The 7,110-nt window shown below is 39.7% G+C and overlaps 1 non-coding gene across 1 annotated transcript; it reads left to right on the top strand.

Moving 5' to 3' along the window:
* The first annotated feature begins 6,619 nt into the window (after positions 1 to 6,619).
* Trnae-cuc lies at positions 6,620 to 6,691 on the top strand. Its single transcript has one exon. It is a non-coding gene; the product is annotated as a tRNA-Glu (tRNA).
* The last annotated feature ends 419 nt before the right edge of the window (positions 6,692 to 7,110 follow it).

The following is a 7,110-nucleotide window of genomic DNA, read 5'->3' as shown; positions in this document are numbered from 1 at the left end:
GGTTGGTAGGACATGTTCTGAGGGATCGAGGGATCACCAATTTAGTACTGGAGGGCAGCGTGGAGGGTAAAAATCGTAGAGGGAGACCAAGAGATGAATACACTAAGCAGATTCAGAAGGATGTAGGCTGCAGTAGGTACTGGGAGATGAAGAAGCTTGCTCAGGATAGAGTAGCATGGAGAGCTGCATCAAACCAGTCTCAGGACTGAAGACCACAACGACAACAACCATGACAGAGTTGGAGAAATGATACTTGACCACTCATCAAAAGTCTATTTATATATTTCGATTACGACAGTTTTCAATAATTATTTCAGAGAACTTTGCATTAGTCAGTTTTAGTGAATAAACTGAAATGTTCCATTTCTTTGCAATTGTCATAAAAAGTTCGTTATTTTCTAATTTAAACATTGTTTGCTCTACACCGTAGTCTTCAAAATGGTTAAAATGGCTCTGTGCACTATGGGACTCAACATCTGAGGTCATCAGTCCCCTAGAACTTAGAACTGCTTAAACCTAATTAACCTATCACACATCCATGCAGAGGCAGGATTCGAACCTGCGACCGTAGCGGTCGCGCGGTTCCAGACTGAAGCGCCTAGAACCGCTCGGCCAGACCGTAGTGTGAACTGTATTATTTTCGATTATGTATTGTTGTTATTTTGAGTTACGTAACAACCAAACACCAGTGGTACGATATAACAGTCATAAATGTCCATTCACCGACTGAAGATTCAACTGAGGATGAGAAAAATGAGCACCATGAAGAACTAGAGAGAGTAGTCGAAAGTATTCCAACAAGAAATATGAGAGTTATCCTAGGGGACTTTAGTGGAAAAATAGGTAAAGAGGATATGTTCATCCCCACAATAGTAAAACATAGCAAGCACTCGACCACAAACGAAAATGGATTAAAAATGATCAATTTTGCACTGTCAAAGAATATGAGAGTTTGCTCGACGATGTTCCCTCACAAATAAATACACAAAGATGGCAAAACAGTAAATCATATTGACCATTTTATGACAGACCAACGTTGAACTTCATTCATAGGAGATGTCAGAATGTACAGAGGAGCTGAAATTGGCTGAGATCATTTCCTAGTGGCAGGAAAGATGAAAATCTAGATGATTTGGAATCAACAACCAAAATCCACACCAAAACCTAATTTAGACATCGCACGACTGAAGGGACTGTCTGTTAAAGAAGGCTATGTGATTGAAATAAATAACCGATTTATAGCATTGCAAGAAGCTGAGGACATAAGTAGTGTCGAGAAGGCTGGGGAAAGAATAAATACTGTAGTAACAGATGTAGCAGAAAATACACTGGGCACGAAAAAGAAAACGAAGAAACAGAAATGGTTCAACGAAAAGTGTCAGAGAGCAGTAGAAAGGAGGAAAGAAGCCAGGATGCTGTGGCTGCATAATACGGAGAGTGAGGGCAGGAGAGAGACCTTCAAGGCGGTTAGAAGAGAAACAGCAAGAGTTCTACGAACAGAGAAAAGGAAGTATCTATAGAAGTGGAAAGCAGGAATGGAACTCAGAGAAATTGTTTCAGTATAGACAGAAAAGTAAGAGATGTTATCAAAGTGAAAACCTATTCATAAAAGACAAAAATAAAAATATGCTAATACAACTGGAAGATATCCTCGAAAGATGGAAAGAGTATTTCTCACAAATGTTAAATTCCATTGTTCCGCACATAACCATCAATTACGCAATGCCTGGGAGTGACTGCATTAGTAATGACGAATGTAGAATCACATAACAGAAAGTGAGCCACACCATTCAAAAGCTGAAAAACAACAAGCCAGCAGGCGAGGACCAGATATCAGCAGAGATGTTAAAAGAAGACGGAAGTAAACTACACGAAGAAATTTATAACCTTATCAAAATGACATGGAAAACTGAAACACTGCCTGAAGATTGGAAAACTGCAATAATCTGTCCCACATACAAGAAAGTAAACAGAATGGAATGTAGAAATTACAGAGGAATCAGTTTGCTGAACACAACATACAAAATCCTGTCAATGATCATTCTGGAAAAAGTTAAACCTTACGCAGAAAACATTCTCAAAGATTACCAGGCTGGATTTCGAACAAGCCGTTCCACAACTGATTATTTGTTTACTATACGACAGATGTCTGAGAAATACTGGGAATTCAACAAAAACATCCACTGTCTCTTCATTGACTTCCAGCGAGCCTATGACAGCATCCACAGAAGTAGACTCTACAACATGTTACGAGAATTTAGTATACCCAATAAAATCATGAGGATGATACAAATGTGCACGGATGGCTCCCAGGCAGCAGTGAAGTTCAGAGGATCCATATCCCCCACCTTTCCAATTAAACAGGCGTACGACAAGGAGGAGCTCTTTTGTGTCCTCTTCAACCTTGCACTAGAGAAAGTGGTTCAGGAGAGTAATTTACAGCTATACAATGGTCTCCGATTCGAAGACAGTGGAGTAAAACTCCTGGCTTATGCAGATGATATAGTGTTGCTGAGTGAAATTGAAAAAGAAATGAAAGACATGTACAGATATCTCAGGCACAATGCCAGCAAAATGGGGCTTTTGATTAATCAAGAGAAAATAGAATATATGGAAATAGGTCTAGTCATAAACCCAAATCCTTACTTTGAAATTGAACAACATTCTAAATTCAGAAAAGTTCCTCAGTTTAAATACCTTGGATCACGTTTCAACAGCAAAAATATCATAGCAATGGATATAAACGAAAGAATAGCCTCAGGGTGAAGATGTCTGTACTCACTAAGCAACCCACTCAAAAGTAAAGCTTTGTCAATCCCCACAAAGATCAAGATATACGACACTATCATCTGCCGCATAGTACCGTACGCTGCAGAAAGCTGGACGCTTACAAAGAATGAAAGAGAAAAAATGAATGTTTTCGAAAGAAAAGTAATTAGAAAAATCTGGAGACCTGTGTTGGAGAATGGCGAATGGAGAATTCGAAAGAACAATGAAATTTCTCAGCTGATGAAGCAACGCACTATCACCCAGAAATTGAAAATTAGGAGACTGCCATGGGCTGGACATGTGGCTAGAAAGGACAACAACATAATCACCAAAAGAGCATTTGAAGAAACTCTCCAGGCAACGAGACCATTGGGCCGACCCCGTACAAGGTGGAAAGGAGACATGGAGAAGGACATAAGGAATTTCCGCAGGGTGGAGAGACTGCGAGAGAGAGAAGGCGGTGGAAGCAGATAGTCGATGCAGCGCGTGGCCTGTGATCGCTGGGGAGAAGGACAAGAAGAAGTTATTGTGAGTTGCTTCACTGTAGAAGAACTATTTTCTAACGTTCTCTGTTGTGTCGGTTTCGAAGAAGTAAATTAATATATTTTGAGTTGTGTAATTTTTCAAGAAAATACGCCAGTTTTCCTGCTCCTTTCCCACGCTGAATAATGATGTCATCAGAGCGTTCGCCTGTCATATTGTAGGATAATACGGAGAACGGACATTCTGCTAACCTGACAAAAAGCCCGTAAAACAAATCCAAGTGACAGATGTGCGACTTGACGAAAGCTGGTAGACGTGATTCTACATCTGAAAGATGATGTCTGTTTAAATTTTGCGACAGTCGCATAATAGTGGCGCTGGTTGTGCCACTGTGAGGATGCAAATCAGGTTTGCTTTAAACACGCGATGTAACGGCCGTGAGCGTTGGCAACCTTTGAGACTGGTCGTGGTGAGTTAATGTTAGTCAAGAATGCCTTTCGGCCATTGTATTTAAAATGGTTCAAATGACTCTGAGGACTGTGGGACTTAACATCTGACGTCATCAGTCCCCTAGAACTTAGAACTACTTAAACCTAACTAACCTAACGACATCACACACATCCATTCCTGAAGAAGGATTCGAACCTGAGCTATGGTCTGGGGTCGTGAGTTCCTATGACAGCAGAAGCACTCTCGCGATTATCCCACGCACGATGACTGCAAATTTGTGTATCAGTCTGATGATTCGACTTGTTGCGCTGTCATTCACGAACAGCAAGCGTCCTTGGGGGTGCTTTCCAACAGGATACTTTGTGTACCAGTACCCTTTCTCCATTTTTCTGTTGCATTCGCTTATGCCTTGCGGAACAATCATTGCGGGTAAGCGTGTGGGCTCGAATGTCTCTAATTTTTACCTTCATGGTATTTTCACGAGATATACGTACGAGAAAGCAATGCTCTAATTGACTCAGGTGAAGAGAGACTGAAATAAACCTGAACTTTACATGTCCCCTCTGAAATCTCTGCAAAATGTTCGAAATCGATTGGAAAATATGATATTCACAAGATTAAAAAGCAAAAAAAAAAAAAAACATTTAACTAAAAATAAATTTTTAGTATACCGCGTTTTTAAATCAGACTAAAAGTATAAAATAATTTCGCCAAGTCTCGTACTGATTCCCAGACCCATACAGATGGTCCTGATAATTTGTGATTGTGCAAGTTTTTAGTAGCTATGAAAATACTTTTAAGATTTAAAAGGAAAAACTTGGAGCACATGCTGTACGCAACTGATACATGAATAGCTCACATTCTTACTATTTTCTACTTCGTGCACCCCACTTTTTCGTTTTAAACCTTACAAGTATTTCCATAGCCATTAAAAATTCATAAACACCAATTTTCAGGAATCTGCATGGGGCTAGCGGAAATTATTTTAAACTTTATAGTCCATTGTGGATACGAGGTACATCAAAAATTCATTTTTGTTTCGATAATTTTGTTGCTGTATCTTAGTGCGTGCCGTCCAGCGTTTCTTTTAAGGCGTTTATGTCCACCCACACTTGTCATTTGTTCGTGTTTCTGCTTCTTTTTTTGTGGGTCGCAGAGTATCCTTCGATTGTCTTTTCCTAATTAGCTTTTTTATTTTTTACTTTGATTATTGGCCCTCCGGGTACTGTGCTTAGCTACTGTGTATGAGTGAGTGTATAGAAAGCAAACGAAATCTACTGAAAATGACAGATGTCGAAACATGTTCGGCTAAAGAATGGAAAACAAGGGAAAGAAACATTGCAATCTCTGAATATCCAACTTGCGACAGCCATTTTGTATGAGGGACGACACCTACAACACAGAGAAACATTGTGTTTTGCAAAAGGCAGAGTTTCTTCTATTGGAAAAAAATAGTTTTATTTGCAGATACGGAAACAACTTCAACAGGAGCTTCCAACCCCAACAAGATGACAAGTTGTAGCAGTATAGTATACATTAGTAAACCAGCGATTCGTTAAAGAATCGAAATCCCATGTAAAAATAGCTTCAAACGTCATTTACAGATGAGTTAATGTGTTAAATATTTGACGTTCAGCATGTAAGCGAGAAAAAGTTTATAAACCGTTTAAAATTACGCTTAAAGTTGGTCAGAAGTCGCTGAGTGGTCTCATTATGAAACACTGGATGAATGTGGTCTGGGTAATTTGTTCTCGATTTTAAGAAAAAGCTGGTTTTCCGCACATCTGAATATTTACGGTGTTATATCTGTTGAGCTACAATGATGTAATTTTGCAGGTATATAAAGTGAATACGGTGTTCAAACGGTTGCGAATAGACTCAGTATTAAAGAAGTCATAATTAAAACGGAATGTCTGATGCTGTGGTTTTACTGCAAGAACACCGAAAATGTGGTGAGCGATAGACTTTTTCGCTTCCATCATTTTGTGGGGGTGTCAGCGATAAGAAGTTTCGTGAAGCTTTGAAATTAAGTGTAAAGTTTCTTGGAAATGATGTTCTCTCATTCCCAAATACTGAATGAATGGTGTCCGGGTATTGGTGTGGCGTCGGTTAACGCTCCCTCAAGACACACAGTTCTTAACTATAATACTTTTCTTATTTCGTTTAACGTTCAACATAAGATTATACACCTCGTAATGAGTAGATTAAGACAGTACTTTGAATTTTTGAATTCAATCTATAATTGCCAAGTACTGAAAATGAAATTTTGTTTTGCCCGTGGAAGTTCTGCAACTGGTCGCTTCTGCCGTTCTAGAAGCCCATTATGGTTTTCGAAAGTGTATTATAGTAATCACCTGAAAATGTAAAAGCAAAAACTAGCTTGGTTGGTTGTCGCAAATATGTTTTCAACTGCAGAATTTTATACGATTGTGGCACCTAAACATGAAAAAATTAATTTTATTTGCCCCTGTAGCTATCCCGTTCATATCCCCACATTGCCTAAATTGCTGTCATTCCCAGAAAGCACTGTATACGTGAGGCTGGCTGCAAAGGTAAAACAGCTCATGCTCACCTCCATAGGTTTGCGAATGGAACTGTACAGCTCCGCAATACTAAATCAGCTAACTGCACGTGTAAATATTTGTACAAAGCGCCTTATACAACTCACGGGATGAAATGAATGAGCCGGCAATTACGGTATTGTCTGCTGTTTCATAACCGCGTGCCGCAGTATCTCTTCGGGAATTCCCAGCCCACACTAGATTTGTCTCCGTCCACACTAGTTGCAGATTCCGCGGGGCGCACTGAAGTCCTAGCGGAGACTCATAATTCAGATTGTGCATCGACTACAAAACTGTGCTATAACACAAAAATTTTGTCGCCTACTTATACACAACAGGCCCTCCAACAGCTATTATCCGGTATGGTCTAGTGGTTAGGATAGCTGGCTCTCACCCAGCAGGCCCGGGTTCGATTCCCGGTACCGGAAACTATTTTAATAACCAACTACTAGAAACGCTTGTTGTTGCTTCTAATATTACTCATGAATGTCAGTTGATTTCTTTCTTTTGTGCATTAAATATCGAAATGAGAGAAATTAAAGTTTTCTAAAAGATGCCGTCGACTACACAACCGTTCTACTGGAATTCACCTGCTCTATATTTTGTAGCTTGACGGAATACTCCCGTGTCCTGATTCAAAAGCTACAGCTTAAATTTAGTTGCAATATGTTTAACCTTCGGCACATCGTCTTCATGCTTTTCTGCCAATAAACTGCACATATCTCATGAAGTCGAACGAAGTACCTGCAGATTTAAAAATACAGGGCGCAATGGCAGAATACTTTCTGCAGTGTTGCATTTCATGGAATGTGAAACAGCCATCCTTCGCACTCTGTACTTCTTCCAA

The sequence above is a fragment of the Schistocerca piceifrons genome, chromosome 9 (assembly GCF_021461385.2).
Source record: "Schistocerca piceifrons isolate TAMUIC-IGC-003096 chromosome 9, iqSchPice1.1, whole genome shotgun sequence".
Lineage (NCBI taxonomy): Eukaryota > Metazoa > Arthropoda > Insecta > Orthoptera > Acrididae > Schistocerca > Schistocerca piceifrons.
The sequence above is the reverse complement of the archived record's forward strand: the minus strand, read 5'-3'. Positions and strand labels throughout refer to the sequence as shown.